Below are 17,995 nucleotides of genomic sequence, written 5' to 3'. Positions count from 1 at the left end.
ACATCTGCCAAAGTGAATTATGAAACAAAAATGTTCTTTATTGAAAATGTTTGTGCTTTTCAATTACCTGAACACCATCATGCTCAGTATGTCCGAGCTACGTGAAGGACCTGGAATCATGACCTTGGGATTTGGGATCGTCCATGGGTAGAGGAAGGAGGGTGTCCTGTCTCCCTTACACTTTTGTATTCAAGGACAGACCTGTTTTTCAAAATCTCTGTAAGGTCATCTGGTAGTTTTTTTTTTTTTTTTTTTTAGCTGAATGGCTGTGATTGAAAGTGTACCGGCTCATCTGCTAGAGCAGAGTCTGTGCCAGAAGAATCTTTGGAACAGCAGCAAAATTCATGAGATTCTTGTGAGTTTCACTGTGTTCTTTGAATGCTGGCTTCTGGAAAGATCTATGGGCAGCCACAGGCACAGCGAGAATTAGACACAGCCAGAATTCACCATCTGCCACTGCTCTTAGGAGTGTATGAAGATGATGACTGTTAATATTATTAATTATTCATCACGAGACATTTATTAAAACTCCACAGTCTTCTGCTGCTGGAACTCATGCCTTCAATTAAACAGACATAAGAAACAGAAATGTCTATTTTCCTCAAAAAAAAAAAAAAAGTGAAAAGAGCTGGCTTTAAGCAAACAATTTATAGTAAATTATACTAATTTTTTTTTCTCTGTGTCAGGAGATAATACATTCATGTTGAAGAAATGCAAGATATAAGTGCATGGGCCTGATACTCGGACTAAAATCCACACATGAAGACAGATGTTTAGATGTGGACCTTACCTGTATTTCATTCATCAGTAGGAGAATCAGATTAATAAAATTTCAGCTTTGAATAGGACCCCGAGGTAGCCTAACCTTGTGTGTCCTCTATCAGAAACGTCTCAATCATATCCTCACCGACAGTGTGTTTGACTTCTGTTCACATATCTCCAGTGACAGGAAATGCATTGCCTCTAGAAGAAATTCCTTCACTCAGTATATTCACTGAGCACTCGCTATGTTATTGTCTTCGAGGAGCTGAGTCCTCTAAGTTTAGAGGACTCAGCCATAACTGATAAGTTCAGGACTTAAGTAAATTATGTGTTAGGGTATTTGTTCATTCCATTTTCAGGTGTCTCTTTTTGCCAGAAAGTTTCCCCATATAGTTCCTTCCCTATAGTCATTGCTTAGGTATTTGACAAAAGTGCTCATTACCCTTTTAACTCACCTAATTTTCAAATTATACATTCTTAGTTGGTTAAGCAGCTACTTTTGTATACCAGTTTGCTAAGTCATGTCCAACTCTTTGCGACCCCATGGACTATACAGTCCATGGAATTCTCCAGGCCAGAATACTGGAGTAGGTAGCCGTTACCTTCTTCAAGGGATCTTCCCAAACCAAGGATTAAACCCAGGTCTCCCGCATTGCCTGTGAAGCCCTATTTGAACCCTGGTGGCTCAGACGGGGAAGAATCTGCCTGCAGTGTGGGAGACCTGGGTTTGATACCTGGGTCAGGAAAATTTCCTGGAGAAGGGAATGGCTACCTACTCCAATAATCTTGCCTGGAGAATCCCATGGACAGAAGACCCTGGTGGGCTATAGTCTGTAGGGTCACACAGAGTTGAACACGACTGAGAGACTAACACACAGACACCTTCTTAAAGACCCTACTCCAGCTACACACATTTTGCAGTCCTGGGGGTTAGGACTTTAACATATGCGTTTAATGGGGGATGCCATTCAGCCCATAACATATACTCTTATGTTGGAACACTCTCAAGCAGGCAGATTACTCCACAGAAAGAATCAGGCCGGATGGTCACATCCTATGCGCTAGATATCTCGATTACATTTGAAAGCCCCGGCATATTGACTGACATTGAACTTGCAGTCAACAAGAAGTGCCAAGTCTTTCCGTGTCTTGTTTTTAAGTCACACCTCCTTCCATCCTTTGCACAGTTGATTCATTCATTTGGCTATTCATTCAGTGAGTCTGCCCTGAGCGCTGGCTACTTTGTAGGTACTACTACACAGACACTGGCTCTGCAGCAGGGAAACTGGCAGACGACGTCCCTGGCTTCTTTGCAGCTTAAATGATATCCATGAAGGCTTTCAATAAACAAGTGAACAAACAAATATGTAATTGTAGATTGATAGGTGCCATACTCTTTACAATAGCCAAGTCATGGAAGCAATCTAAATGTCCATTGACAAGGAGTGGATAAAGAAGATGTGGTAAGTGTATACAATGGAATATCGGTGGTGGTGGTGATGGTTTAGTCGCTAAGTTGTGTCCAACTCTTGCGACCCCATTGACTGTAGCCTACCAGGCTCCTCTGTCTATGGGATTCTCTAGGCAAGACTATTGGGGTGGGTTGCCATTTGCTTCTCCAGGGGATCTTCCTGACCCAGGGATCGAACCCAGGTCTCCTGCATTGCAGGCAGATTCTTTACCAACTGAACTATGAGGGAAGCCCCACAATGGAATATTACTCAGCCATAAAAAAGTCACTATTCCTTGAGTACTCATCTCATCCCTATATTCTTCTGAGTTGCTAGGATTACAACCGGGAATAAAATAGTCATAACCCCTGCCTTCACAGATCTTGTATTCTCCTGATGATGGGAGACAGACTATGAATGTGGACATTCAGATAATGAAACATGCTTTGAATAAAAATGAAGGAAAGGAAGAGAATAACAGGGAAGTGAAATCTTACTTTATAGATAATGGTCAGATTTTGCTGATCGGCAGAGACTTGAAGAAAGAGAAATGGTAAAGCATGTGGACATCTGGGTAGAGAGAGTTCAGGCAGAGGACAGTGAGTGCAGGGGCCCTGGGCCTGGGCTGTGTGAAGAGCAGCAAGGAGGCTGCTGTGGTCAGAGTGGACCTAGTGCTGGCTCGCTCTCTCTTTTTTTTTAAATAATTTGGCTGTGCCAAGTCTTAATTGAGGCATGCGGGACCTTTAGCTGCAGCATGTGGGGTCTTTAGTCGTGGCATGTGAGATCTAGTTCCTGACCAGGGATGCAACACGAGCCCCCTGCATTGGGAGCGTGGAGTCTTAGCCACTGGGCCACCAGGGATGTCCCTTAGTGTTTATTCTTCATCACTGGCATTTCAGAAAACGTAACAGAAAATCAGGTTGATTCTTTGCTCGACTTGCTCTGTTTGGTTTTGCTTTTGTTCGTCTCGTTAACTAGAAGTATGTGAGAAAAGAGTGTTTTGGTTCTACTAAGCCTGTATTACCTGGCTGTGGAGGTGATTCCAGGGTGTGTGTGTGTGTGTGCATGCTCAGTCGTGTCCGACTCTGTGATACCATGGACTGTGGTCCGCCAAGCTCTTCTATCCATGGAATTTTCCCGGGAAGAATACTGGAGCAGGTTGCCATTTCCTCCTCCAGGGAATCTTCCGGACCCAGGAATTAAACTCGGGTCTAGTGTCTCCAGCATTGGCAGGTGGATTCTTTACCACTGCTGCCACCTGGGAAGCCCATTTATGTATATATCTCTACATATATACATGTTTGATGAAATTAGGAGAGCAGTCGAGACATACATTTTTATGTTTAAATGTGAGAGTGAGAGTCCTCTACCTGATTTTAAAAAAACCTTTGTAGCCCACGATGCAGTCTGCTCAAAGCAGTCCCAGCTGCAGGTGCTATCGTTTTCAGCCTCCAAATAAGCAGCAGTTGGGTAAGGGCCAGAGTAGTTAGGAATCTGAATAAGAGCTCTGATTCTTCGCAGGATTCTCCACACCTGTGTTAAACTACCACAGGTGCGATCCCATTGGTGCAAACAGTTTTATAAGCAAAACCTAGGGCAGGGGGCGGCCACTTTTTGATGCCAGTCTTCTTTCATGTGCAGTGGGTCTTCCCCTGACCTCCCAGTAGCCAGCTTCTGGGTACTATGCATCCCGAGACATGTTGGGAACTTTTTTTCGGTTACAAAGCAAACCGTTCTCATGCTTCCAAGTGTTTCCATGTGTCAGAAGAGGCAACCTGTGTCGGGTGGAGAGCAGAGTGAGTGCAGGTAACACTCCGCAGGTGAGCCTGCAGTGGCTCCAACAGCCCAGACAGGCCGTGGCTGTGACCTCAGAGGACGCCAGAACGCTTGAGGTGCTGGAAGCACAAACGCATAAAATGGTAACTGCCTCAGAGTTAGACTCTGGAATGCACCACGTAGCCTCACTTGGCCCTGAGAACAAAGTTTGCAAATATAAAAGCAGTGTTTGGACTCATGCTTTGGCCACAGCCATCTTATTTGAATGCCTCAGTTTCTCCACTGGTAAAATTTTAAAATGTACAGAGCTTCACATGATGTGAAGATGCATTAATCAATCAGTTCCTTCTTGGAAAAGAAAGTCATGGTGAGCTGTGGTGGCTGCCCTTCGTTGGAGTCCCTTCTCTGTGAAGACCAGCTGGGTAAGTGTGTAAAGTTGTTTTCTCATTGACAAGTGTTTTCAGAGCATTATAAGACTTTCACGGATCACATCCTGCATCTGCTTGGCTATTTCTAAGGGTTGAACATATGGCATTTAAGGAAATTTTGTGGTAATGGCAAAAGATTTCAAAACTAGTCTCTAGAATTACATCTCTGGTCGGGTAGTTTAGTAAACGCAGTCTACTCCACACCGCCATATGATTTTTAGTCTTTGGCTTATATGAAACAATTAGTTGTTCTCCTTTCTATTGTATCTGTGGATTTGAAGAAAGCCACTGGACAGATGCACAGCAAAAGGATGCATTTTGTATAATTAGTGTACTGAGGGGGATGGTAGAGCCATTGCTGGCGGGCTCACCCACAAAAATAAAGCTCAGCAAGTGTTTTATAGACTCTCTGATACTCTGGGCACCACGCTAGATGCTGGTGCATCAGAGTTGAGGGGCATGGTCTTCCACTTCTTTGGAGGAGCTCAAAGTTTAGCAGGGAGGCAGACTGTAAACTAATAATTACAAGACTGTGCAACGAATGCTTTGTTGTCGTTTAGTTGCTGAGTCATGTTCAACTCTCATCACCCCATGGACTGTAGCCTGCCAGGCTCCTCTGTCCATGGGCTTTCCCAGGCAAGAAAACAGGAGTGGGTTGCCCTTTCCTCCTCCAGTGGGAGGAGGTTCCTTTGGCTGAAGCACAGGGTTGAGTGAAGTTGGAGAAGTAGGAAAGGGTCTAGGATGATGCCAGAGGTTGAACTTGATCCCCAACGTGATAAGAGAGCCATTGAACAAGCTGCAGCTGTAGGCAGGACTGCAAGACTAATGAGAGGACTGTTGCATTGAGCCTGGCAGGGAATCATTAGGACCTGAATTAAGACAGTGATGGTGGGAATGAAGACGAGAAGATGGGGACAAGAAATATGTAAGACAGAGAATAGACAGGGCTTGCTGAGACTTTGGTTGTAGGGGTAACTAGGAAGGGGGTTCTTGGCTTTCTAAACTTGAGTCGCTTTGTAAATGGTGGCACCATTCGGGCAGTAAAGGAGACAGCTGGAACCGGGGGAGGGACTGGGTGAGTTCAGATTTAAAGATGTTGAATTTCAGGCACCTCCAGGGTATCCAGGTGGAGACACAACAAAATGTAAAGAGGTACCCTGTATCAGCAGGAAGAGGAGGTGTAGAAATATTCAGGAAACATGCATAACAGTTGAAGTGTTTAGATGAAATTCCTTAAGCGACATTTATGAATGGCACAGTGGTAAAGAATCCACCTGCCAATGCAGGAGATGCAAGAGATATGGGTTCGATCCTTGGGTTGGGAAGACCCCATGGAGGAGGAAATGGCAACCCACTCCAGTATTCTTGCCTGGAAAATTCCCTGGACAGAAGAGCCTGGCGGGCTACAGTCCACGGGGTTGCAAAGAGTTGGAAGAGACTGAGCACACACTAGAAGGAAAAGGTCTCAAATGGAAGTCTGAGTTACTTTTACCATTGAAGGGAGAGTTGGAGGAGGAAGGAGCCCTTAAGGCCATGAAACCAGAGGTAGAGGGAGAACAGAGGAGAATGATACCACAGAAGCCAAGTAAAGTCAAAATGTCGAAAGAAAAAGACCGATAGAGCCAGATGCTGCCAAGAGGCCAAGGAAGGTGAGGACTAGAAGGTTCCCTGGGGCCTGGGCAATGGTGGTCCCTGCACACTCATTACTAGTGAGCTGGAATGGCAGCAAATTGGAGAGCAAGGGAGATTAGGAAGGGTCTTCAGAAAGTGTGTGCATGTTCAAGAAACTTGGCTATCAGGAAGACAGGGTGGTTCCTGGTTTCATCAGGTGTTGCTGAGTCCACGGTCAGCCCAGCTGACCATGTGTGGCAGGGCATTCTCCATCAAGCATCAATTCAACAGGCTCCTGGGCAGCGTGGTATTAGACAAGCGTCAAAAGTTTTAGATTCAAAGTCAATCTCGGACCCCTGCCTGCCACTTTCTAATACCTCCTGCTACTCCTAAGTAGAAAAAGTTTCAGACTCTCACTAGAGATGTTCTGGCCCTGATGCTTTGAATAGGACAGGTGCGGCCCAGCTCCACGGAGGACTCGTTCCTTATCGTGTGACAAGGAGCGCCTGGCGTCCTACCCGAACGGGCATCTGCTGATTTGTAGTAGGGCGCGGGATTGCATCCGGGCAGTTCTCCCAGTGCTGGGACCTGGGCTGAGTCCCTTCCAGCTTAGGCTTGGGTTTTCCATCCATTATGAGTGAATTTGACTGGGTGACGTCTAAGACCCACTCCTCCAGGTCCAGCGGACTTGGATTCTGCCTTCAGCGTTTGGTTTTTGTTTTCCCTTCCACATACCTCCCATGCTTTGCATGATTCCTAGAGTTTTTGGCCTACAACACACAGTTAAGAATGAGCCTTATCTGCAGCTGACATGGTTGGAAACTGTGGCCAGGAAATAAGAAATCGAACACCAAGAAAATCAAGACCATTTTCTTCCATCTTCCATCCCTCTTGGCTTTTTGCCTCTTTGTGCTGCCAGCTTAACGCTTCCTCTTGGCCAAAATGGGAGTTTGTTCAAACAGATATCTGGGAGCCTGGAAGATTATGGACAGCTCCGATGGAAATGATTAAAGGCCTGGAGCCGCCAGTATAAAATCGCTGTGCTTTGACCGCCCTGCCATTGGTTAGAATACTTGCTGGTTCATTCATTTACCCCAATAGCCGTTCATTCACTGACTATTTCCCGAGGGCCTCCTGTGTGCCATGATGACTGGGCTCACCTGGGGTCCCAGGGCGCTGGTGTGAAGCGGTGAACACCGGGAACATGGAATCTGCCCTAGTGGAGATGATAGTCCAAAGAGAGAGGAAAGCGTATTGGGAAAAGTCACACGGTAAAGGCACAACAGCAAACTGTGATAAGGGCTATTAAAAGCAGCAATGAGGAATTTGAACAGTGGGTCCAGATTTAGACCAGGACGGCAGGGGAAGGTGTCTCTGAAGAAGTGATGTTTTGATTAATGGCACGATGAACAGGATTAGCCAAAGAGAACAGAGAAAGCACATGGGGAGTGGAGTAGCACTGTCCAGACCCTGAGGTGGGGCAGGGCGAGGTGGCCAGAGGATGGGGAAGGAAGAGCAAGGGAGATGATGGGAGACTCAGGCAGGGCCAGCTGTGCACGACCAGGCAAGCAGAGGGTTGTGGAAGAAGAGAAGAGTTTAGAGAAGGGTGGGGGTCAGTGCAGCACACGCTGCTGAGATGCCATTTAATGAAAGACCGAGCAGTGTCCGCTGGCTCCTTGGAGACTACTGGTCACCTTAGCAGAAGTGCGGCCATAGGAGATAGACTGGAACTACTGAAGGGGAAATGGGGGATGAGGTGTAGAGGCAGCCTCGCTGAGACGTGAAGCTACAGTGGGGATGTCGGGAGGAGAAGGTAGGAATGGGAAGGAAACGTGGGATGAAAGAAAGGGTTTCGTACTGTTTCTTGTATACTTTTAGATGAGCGGTATTCAGCAATTTCAAAAAGACCAGAAAGATCTTACAGAAAGAGAAAGGTTAAGATACAAGAGACTGAGGGCATGGGGTCCCAGCAAGGGGGCAGAGATGGGGTCAGACGAGGCATCTCCTCCATCTAGCCAGAGACGTGGGGTGGTGGTTTAGGAAATTCAGTGGCTGAAAAATGAGGACCTTCCACACTGATGCCACCTGTGAGGCAAAGTCCTCCCTTAGCTGGCAGGAGGGGAAAAGGCAAGACCTGACAGCTGCAGAGAAAGGCAGAGATGGGAGCCCTGCTCCCCCCATGCTCCCCAGCTCCGATGGGGCAGCCTGGCTCCCTGCACCTGCTGGCAGGGCTCCTGTCTACTCACCGTCTGCCCCACTCATGGGGTCAGCATTCTCAGAGGTATCGAATATATTAGGAAGGCTGTTTTGATTTTGTTTAATCAATATTTTGTTTAATGCCATATTGCACCACTTGATGTAATTTCCTTACAAATCCAGAGTATTCTGCCATGGGAGCAGTGCATTTGCTCTGGTGATTTTTCTTTCCTGTTTTGCATCCAATTAATTTCATGATGCCCCCTACTCTGTGTTCTGTTTTTACCCTTGAACTTGCACATACCCTTTCCCTGCTAATCTGAAAAGCACACAGTTTTGTCTTTTCTGGTTGTTTTGTGTAACTATGTCTCACAGTTCAGTATGCCTTCCACCCCACTTTTATAGAACATGTTTTGAAGCTGGACTCTTTGATGAAAGCCCACTTATGAAAATATTCACATACTTTGCCTTGTGTAGTTTTTGGCTTCTCCCTCTCCAGATTACCCGCTCCTGCCTGCCCGTGATTAGGAGCTTTGAAGCAACACCTACAGTACGAACTAGAAAGTCCACTAGATCTTTCCTTTTCTTCCCTCTTCCCGTGGCCTCGCTGCTTTCTCCTCGGACCTTTGTCTTCGTTTAGCTTCCTCTCTGTGTCCTGTGCTTGCACTCTTCAGATCCCTGCCTCTCTGCTCCAAGCACCCAAGTTTTCACCTTCCTTCCAAGGACAAGAAGCAGGGATACCTTCTTGGAGATACGAGTCATCTCTTTTGCAGTTCATAAGTCCTTACTGAGTAGCTACAGAGATAATGAAGAATAAGGAAGGGAGTAAACACGTAGTTAGAATTTCCCTGCTAGGTGCATTCTTTCTGCTCTGTGAACCGTTATGGTCATCCTGCTCCAGAGAGCGTTGGTCCCGGTTCATAGACAGATGAACAAATCCCAGAGATGTTTGTGACTTCTTGAGACCTATTTTAGAGCCAGGACTGGAAACCGTCCTTCCTGGCCCAAAGTTCAAGGGGGCGGGAGGTTATCATTGTATCGTCTGGACACTTCATGAAAGAGAGGCCTCATGAAAGTCCTTGACTTGAATCCAATCTTAAAGTTGCTCTGATGTGAGGGTGGCTCCCTGGCAATCAGGAGTCTTTAGTCCTTGGATCCAGGCAGGAATCTTCTTCACCACTAGGTGGCGATGGAGCAGCATCGCAAGTGGTCCCCACGCAAACGGAACCGTAGACTTGGGGACAAGCCTTCTAGGGCTAAGGCGTTCGAACTTTTTTTTTTCCTTTTTAAATAATTTCCTGACATAAAACTAACCATTTTAAAGTGACAATTCAGTGTCATTTAGTGTATTCACGATGGTGAGCAACCACTACCTCTATTGCTCTGCAGAACCCCTTAAGTGTTAAGCAGATTCCTAACTGGGGAATTCTCCCCAATTCCCCCTTCTGTATCCCTGGCAACAGTCAATCTGCATTCTGTCTCGATAGATTTACCTATTCTGGGTGTTTTTCTAAATAGAATCGTGCAGGATGTGGCCTTTTGTGTCTGGCTTCATTCTCTTAATGTGATGCTTTCAAGGCTTATCCATGTAGCATGGGTCAGTTCTTTGTCCCTTTTTATGACTGAATAATATTCCACCGTATGGATGTACAACAATTTATCTCTTCATCCACTGGCGGACATTTGGGCTCTTTCCACCTTTGGCCATTGTGAACAGTGCTTCTATGAAGGTGTACTTGAGTCCTCATTTTCAGTTCTTTGAGACATATACCAAGAAGGGAATTGCAGAGTCATTTGGTAATTCTGTTTTTAACTTTTTGAGGAACTCCTAAACTTTTGCATAGCAGCTGAACCATTTTGCATTGTCATCAGCAGTGTATAAGATTTTATTAACTTTTTTGACCGTGATGCATGAGAATATTTTACATATTTTATATAGCAACCCATCGTTCACAAGTGTGTATGTATATATCATACAGATGCATATATGTGTGTGTGTATATATAATGGAAGTTTTATGAAGTTGTGCTCAGCTTATTACTACATGATGCACTCAGTGTTCTTCCTGTTCTATTTTAATAGAGAAACAGGCTGGTTTCAATCCACTCAATGAGTTCCACAACTCAAAGCAAAATGAAATCTTAAAATATTAGCTGTTAAGATCAGAGTACTATTCCAAGTGTAAAAAATAACTTATCTCCTTTCCATTTGGATAGTCAAAGAATTTAGGTCATCCATTAATTTATCAATGCACAAGCTTGGGGGAGAAGCTTATTTAACTTATGAAAATGACATTTTATATAGTATATTCTTGAACATGGACAGTCTAGATCATATTCAAAGATGAGTTGTGTTGCATGTACTTGACAATGTGAGGATTGTAATTAGATGGTGTTCTATAGTCAAGCAATAAATCTGAGTGTCGTACCTGTGGTTTCTAGGAAAAGTCCTGTGATACTTATGATTTTCACTTACAAATAGTTCTTTATGTATCGCTTGAATATTTCATAGTAGAGTAAGATACTGCAGGGTGCAGTGGGGATGACAGGAAGAACAAGTGGTAGTAGAGGGAGAAAGAAGTACAATCAAGAGAATTAGAAGAAAAGCATGAGAAGCGTATCTCATGTGCAGCAATACTTTATCACCATCTTCAAGAATCACCTGAAGCTGAGCTCTTCTGGAAGATCTGGTGTTTCGGGAGCAGTGGAGGCCAGTGGTTAGAGGAAATTCTGTTAAAAGGAATGAAGGACTGATACAAGCAGGTCCATAGATACGACTGAGGGGGTTGATGGGCTGCTGCTGCTGTGGCTGAGATGGGGAAAAACTCCATATTACTTTTCCTTAACTTCTAACTGAAATCTTCCGTTTTCCTCAATTACCGGTATAGGCAATAAACCTAGTATTAGCAGTACCTTCAACTTCACTACCAATTGAAATCAGAGATAGTTTCATCCCATTAGTTACTTTAGGTCGATTTCAGTGTTATGTTCATTATTTAAAAATTATTAACTATTAAGCTCATCTCTCAATTGTGTTCAGTAAGCTATTAAAGAAATGGATATATACAATACCATAATTTAAAATTTTAAAATAATTTGATAGCTATTTTGAAATAACTGATTCTCCCTTTCACACTGCTGGTAGGGATATAAATTGGTGCAGCCACTGTGAAAAACCTCCAGTATGGAGGTTCCTTAAAAAACTGAAAATAGAGCTACCATATAATCCAGCAATTCTACTCCTTGGTGTATATGCAGAAAAAAATGAAAACACTAATTCAAAAATAACTAGTTCCCTTATAAGCCCATGTCTCTGATCTCATGTACACACACACATTCTGAGAAGGAGTCACTGGGCTTTGCCAAAGGGGTTTGTGCCCCCCAAATAGTTCAGAACCCCCTACAGCTGTCTTCCCAATAAGGGAGGCAGTACCACATGCAGCTCCCAAGCACAGGGACTGCTGTGGCTGGTCCAAGCTGAGATGCACTATAAAATACATAACAGATTTCAAATATTTCATGCAAAAAGAGAAAATACTTCACAAGTATTTTTTATTGCACACTGAATGATAATATTTGGTGTGTTGGGTTAAATAAAATATATTGAATCTCACCCGTTTATTTTTACTTATTATAAATGTAGGTACTTGAAAATTTTAAGTTGCTTATATGGACATCACCTGCCTTGTGTCAGATGTGAGCTCCAATCCTGGCTCAATTCACATAACCAGCCGTTATCTTCATCGTTGTTATTACTGTTACTCCAGCAGGTCCTAGCTGTCAGATCCCTATCCATTGGCATTTCCTCATCTCTAAGAGTAAATGGATCTTCCTGACCCAGGGATTGAACTGCATCTCCTGAGGCTCCTGCATTTGCAGGCAGATTCTATACTACGAGCATCACCCAGGAAGCCTAGAGAGCCAAAGGGGAGAGTATTGCTATGTTCATTCCAGAGTCAGCCTTCTTCCTAATACACTTTTTATTATCAGAAATGCCCACCATCTTATCTTACCCAAAAGCCCAACGGAAGCCCCACAATCTTTACCCTCTTTCTTTACTGTTCTGCTCCTCAATATTGTAATGAACAAAAAATTTTAATTGTATACATGAGAGTAACATACCAAGATGATGATATAAGAATTCATAGGCAAAGCGATATATTTTTTTTTAATTTAAAGAAAGAGAAAAGGAGAAGTTCCAAGGGATATTCCCTTGGAGATTAAAGAAGATGGAAATAAGTCTTGAGGTCGGGTGGAGTCCCAGGCAGACATTTGCCACTCATCCTGTATTTATCCAGAGAGGCTGAAGTGGCATTTGGAGAAGACCCAGGCAAACCACCAGCAGATTCCTGGAGTTTGGAAATGGCCACTTAAATAGCAGGACAACCCTGGTGTGTCCCTAAAGCAAAAAATCCAGCAGGCTTTGTTCAGTAGCTGGGAGGGTGACAGTGTTTAAGAGGAAAGGGGTGATGAGGGACCTCCCACCCTTTTGTTGGTCTGATCCATAAACTGATGGAGCTCTGAGCATCTTAACACTGGTGCCCTGGGAATACAAAGCCCTTTCATCTACAGAACCTCCTCTGAGATCATGAAACAACTTTGTGTAGAAAGCAGATGCTCGCGAATCACGTGTATCTTATGGATGGGAGGGGACTAGCTCAGACGCACAAGTGGCTCACAGTGGTGGTAAACGGGGAGAGGGGCCGACCGTGGGTTTAGGTTTCTCCATAGCTAACGCTGTGAGGGTCAGATTCACTACCTCCCACCTCTTGTTTCCCTGGGCTTCTCAGAGTGACCTCACCCTCCCTGACCGTCTGCAAAGATCATTATTCTCCCTTCTGGCTCCTAAGCATTTGTATCTGCTCTCCCCACCAGCCTGTAGTTAAGCTGCTCCCTTCCATCATTCAGCCAGTTTCTAACAGCCCCACCCTCCTACACAAAGCGCTGCCTGTCTGGTCGGAGCAGGGTGGCGATTTCCCCACCCTTTCTAAAAACATGCCTTGCGAGACTCTCTCCATCCTCCAAAACACACTCAACCCTTCACAGTTACGTTTCCTACCACGTTTGAACTGAGCCTGTGCAAGGAGCATCTATCTAATGTTGGTGTTTTCTCTCGTTCACTGCCGTTGGGCCCAGACCCCAATGTACTACAGGCAGAAATCGGAGGGTCTGAACCACACGGCCCCAGGAACAGATGGTCATTTTGAAGATTTAGTCAGTGATGCTCAGTGAGGCAGACTCTTGTTTTTTAAGCTCTATTTCCAAATGAAGGGACATTCTGTATATCTTTTAATTGCTTCGTTCAACTCTTCTTAATCTCAGTGGTGATAACCTGGCTTTGTGTTAAGTGCCAAGACACTTCAGTACTCTTTGGGACCCTAGCCTGCCAGACTCTTCTGTTCATGGAATTTCCCAGGCATGAATACTGGAGTGAGTGGCCATTTCCTCCTCCAGGAGATCTTCCTGACCCAGGGACTGAACCCACGTGCCTTATGTCTCCTGCATTGGCAGGCAGATTCTTTACCACTAGTCAGCTGTAGTTTATCCCTGGTTTCCAGGATGTGTCCAGTTGTATAGTTTTGTCCATTTTCCTCTAACCTGATTAAATCACTTTGATATTGTCTCATTCATTTCACAATAGACTGCACTATCATTTTCATATTGATTTATTTAATTCCCAATTATTTTTTGGTCCTGTGTCTGCTTCTCCTACTCCGAAGCCAGTGTGTGTTCTGTATTGGATATTTTTGATGCTAGCTTTATCAAAACATAGTTGAGAAGGTGAATCTGTTGCCAAAAATCCAAAGAATAAATGCCAAAGATTTACATGAAATAATTTATTGCCCAGTGTTCTGCTTTCATCATGATGTGGTTCCTCCCCATAGGATGGAGAAGCAAAGGCTGGCCTGCCCAAGAGATGAGGCAGTTGGGGATAAGAACCAGCATCCTTCATTCAGTAGAGATGTGTCCAAGGTCATAGTAGCAAGGTCAAAATTAGGAGCATAATAAAGAATTTCCTGATTCCCAATCATTCAGCTATTGTTGGTAGGTAACTGTAAATATGGGACCCTACCTAGAAGAAAGAACAAAATTTTAGCATACATAAAATGTTAAGTAGTGCGGGTATAAAAAATAATCAAAACTTCTGACTTTTTTCCAATTTCATTGACTTTGTATAGATTTCAGTGACTATATACAATAAATGGTGCCTTTGAGGAAAAGTTGATCTGACCCTTATGACTTAAACTCTCATATTTATTTTTATGCATGAAATTGGGAATATGAGTGGGAAATTAGTTCTAGCTCTAAAAAGTACTCAATTTTTATCATTAAAAAGAAATAGCTTACCATACTCAGAACTTTTAATGTAACTATGAGAAGGCTCCTTTTTGGTTTGTTAAATTATCATGCTTATGGGGAAGAACCAACATTTTCTTAGTTCTCATTTAGATGGCAAATAGTGTTTGGGGAAGAGTGATGATTAATATAAATAAAACTTTTTTTTACTTTAAATATTATTGTGCATTTTTGGCAAATGTGATGTACTAAGCAAATGTCATTTTTCACTTCTTCAGAGAAGATTTAAATATTTTGTAGCAAGTGCCATTTTTTATTTAACAAAGGGCTTACTATTTTATAACCCTACATTGTTAGCTGTTGAAGCTAGTTATATTGGAGCTGTTTGCATCTCAGTGTAAATGGTACTTCAGGTTGCTGGTGGTATATGAAAGTAGAGTAGGCAAGTTATCAGTGCCTTTGTGATAAAAGTCAGAGGAGGTAACCTTTCCACGTTTTCTCTTTACATGCACATCTGTCTGAACACTATTAAATACAAGTGCCTTATATTTACTCTTCAGAAATTGAGGTCAAATCTTTATACTTGCAAAATATATATGAACCACAGCACAAACATGCAGGCCCTACCATGAGAGCTTAACGGGAGGAGTAAATTGGATAAATATTGAGCTGACACTAAGCTAACCAGAACCTCTGCTCAGCTTTACCCTGGGCACTGGAAGTTAGCAGCACTAAAACACTAAATAATACTTTTTTGTATGTGCACATTTAAGCTTTCTTTACCTTTGCAAAAATTCAGCCTTCCCTTGGTAGCCAGCAGAGGTGGGTGGCTGGAGGGCTGGACCCTCTGTGATGAGCAGGGTCCCTCTCTGCCCCTTTCCCTAACCTGGCTCTGGAGTGAAGGGGGCATTTTGTGCTGAGTGTTCTGGGTTCATTGCCAGCTGTAGATGGCTACTTAACAGTTGTCATCTTCCTGTGCCTTCACTTAACTCTCATAAAGAACTTGTGTGATAAGCGCTATTTTACAGACAAAGAAACCCAGGCCAGCAGATAGATATCCGTGCCTTAGACCCGCGTCCAGTTCCTTTGTCGTGTCCCCTGGTTCCGTGTGAAACCCCTTTGTAGGAGAGGTGAGTGAGGAAGAAAACTGGGTTCTGCTGCTATTTTTTAATGAAAACAATTTTAGGAGACACGATTCTCCTTGTTTATGTCTGAATCTGTGTAGCAACAAGCTGCCTTAATGAAGTTCTGTCGTGTTCAAAAAAAATTTAAATGTCTTTCAGTTCATTTCAAAGAATTATTTGTACTGGAGAGTAATGAAGTAAATGTTTTCAAAACTTGTAGAATCTATTTTTGGGAAGATTTGTATATGATGTTGATTTTTTTAAGGAATGATTATCACATTTCATGTTTATGAGATGAACGTTTCTGTGGCATCACTTCCTATTTCTTTCTCTAATTTCTTAGCATAGGATAGATCAGCCCAAATTATGCATAGACCAAAATAGCAGCTTACGATTGATATTGATCATTTGTTCTTTAGATTGTCTCTAAAAGGTCTCTTCTACTGCTTAAAGAAAAACAAAACCCTTTCTCCACAGTTGTCTCTATTGATCTCAGCTGCTGTCTTGCCAACTCAATCCAGGCGTTGCTTAATTTGACTTGGAGTTGTTCTTATACAGAAGCAACGTGTGGAATAGTAGGGATGTGATATATTTAGTGCTGTTTTGGAACCGGAAACTCCAAGTTTTCCCTTTATCAAAAATTGATAAAGGGATTTTCTCTGACATTACGTGATTTTCCTTTGTTTCCTCGGGACGCTGGTAAGACATTTCTCCTCTGCCTCACACGTTCTGTGCATGCATGTACACATCACTGTGACAATAAGTAACACGTGTGGAGCCACGCGCAGCCATCCACAGGGGGGGGGGGGGCTGGATTCCAGTGCTAACCCACTCAACTCAATCAGACGCTTTCAAATCATTAGGTAATGGCTCTTCACGTTGGCAAGCGTCCAGATGGTTTGCCTTGCTTTGTTTTTGCCTTTTTTTTTTGAGTACCACACATTTCAGTCTCAAAATTGACAGAAAAGGGAAAATTAAATATGAATTAGAACAGAAACCAATTGCACTTCTTGGTTATAATCAGAATCCAGGCAGGATGTGAAATGCTATGGGTTGTAAAATATAATCCATGAACCCTTTACCACCGTCATCTCAACGCCACCCAGCAATCTGGGGCCTAGGGTGACCACTTGACCTCTGCCTTCTTGATATATACTGTGTTCTTAGTTCCTGCTGCACCACCCTAGGCTACCTTCAGTCCCTTAGGAATCTGGATCACAAAAAAGCACCCTTCTGGTGGGTTGGGGCTTCCCCAATAGATCAGCAGTAAAGAATCCACCTGCAATGCAGGAGACACAGGAGATGTGGATTCTGAGCAACTAGGCATGCGCCTGTGGGTTGAGTAAAGGGTAGATGCAGCCCCACACCAGGCTGGACACAGCCCATTACCACCCCTTTACCAGCTTGGAAAGTGGAGTTCAGACTAGATTTCCACCCTCACTCGCCCCACCCCTACCACAAGTCAAGCATCCCTTAGACAGAATGCAACCTGTGCAGGTAATCAGATCAAGGTGAAAAATCATGGCATTCTTCTCTAGATTCCTTTTGGGTTGGGCTGCAGCCCCCAAGGAACAACTTCCTCTGGCCTAATGCTGGACAGGAAGGCAGTGAGGAATCCTGGAGAGCCAGGGGACCTCCTGCACTCCTTTTAGTGATAACGAAGGTCTTGGCATCTCTTCCCGAACTTTCGCTAAAGAAGCTGGTAAGCATGATTCTGGTCTTGCTTGTGATTGAAGTAAATACATATAATTTAGAATAAGTGACTCAGGCTCTAAAATTTGCCAGGCCTCAATTTTATCAGCTATATGACTTTCACCTTTGACCTTATTTTATGCCTCTTTAAACCTCCATTTGTTCATCTGTAAAATGGGGCGATTAATAGCACTTCATTGTCTCCGGGTGAAGATTAAATATGATAAAGTAGGGACTTTCAGCACAATATTGTGTGCATGCGTACTAAATCACTTCAGTTATGTCTGACTCTTTGCAACATCATGGACTGTAGCCCACCAGGCTCCTCTGTCCATGGGATTCTTCAGGCAAGAATACTGGAGTGGGTTGCCATGCCCTTCTCCAGGTGACCTTGCTGACCCAGGGATCCAAACCGCACTCTAATACTTTTCAATAAATGCAGATGGTGTCATTAATACTTATCACAGTCTCAGGTCACTTTCTGACTCCCTCCTCTCTCTCTGATACCATTTCCCTAAGACCTCCTGTTTTTCCTGTATTTCTGCTGCTTTTCTCTCCGCCCCTAACATCGCTGCCTAACTCCTAAAGATTCACGTTCTCCTAAGATTCTTAAAGAAGGGTTCCTCTTTTTACAGATACAAAAGCTGAAATAGCTTTAG

The 17,995-nt window shown here is 43.7% G+C and overlaps 1 long non-coding RNA gene across 1 annotated transcript in view; it reads left to right on the top strand.

Annotated features, from left to right (window-relative positions):
• Positions 1–751, top strand: part of LOC138990197 (uncharacterized) — a 157,348-nt gene extending 156,597 nt beyond the window's left edge. The window contains exon 3 of the long non-coding RNA XR_011466314.1: positions 259–751. This is a non-coding gene — a long non-coding RNA (uncharacterized lncRNA). The remainder of the gene's footprint in view (positions 1–258) is intronic.
• Positions 752–17,995: the final 17,244 nt, after the last annotated feature.

Source organism: Bos mutus, chromosome 12, assembly GCF_027580195.1.
Source record: "Bos mutus isolate GX-2022 chromosome 12, NWIPB_WYAK_1.1, whole genome shotgun sequence".
Classification (NCBI taxonomy): domain Eukaryota; kingdom Metazoa; phylum Chordata; class Mammalia; order Artiodactyla; family Bovidae; genus Bos; species Bos mutus.
The sequence above is the reverse complement of the archived record's forward strand: the minus strand, read 5'-3'. Positions and strand labels throughout refer to the sequence as shown.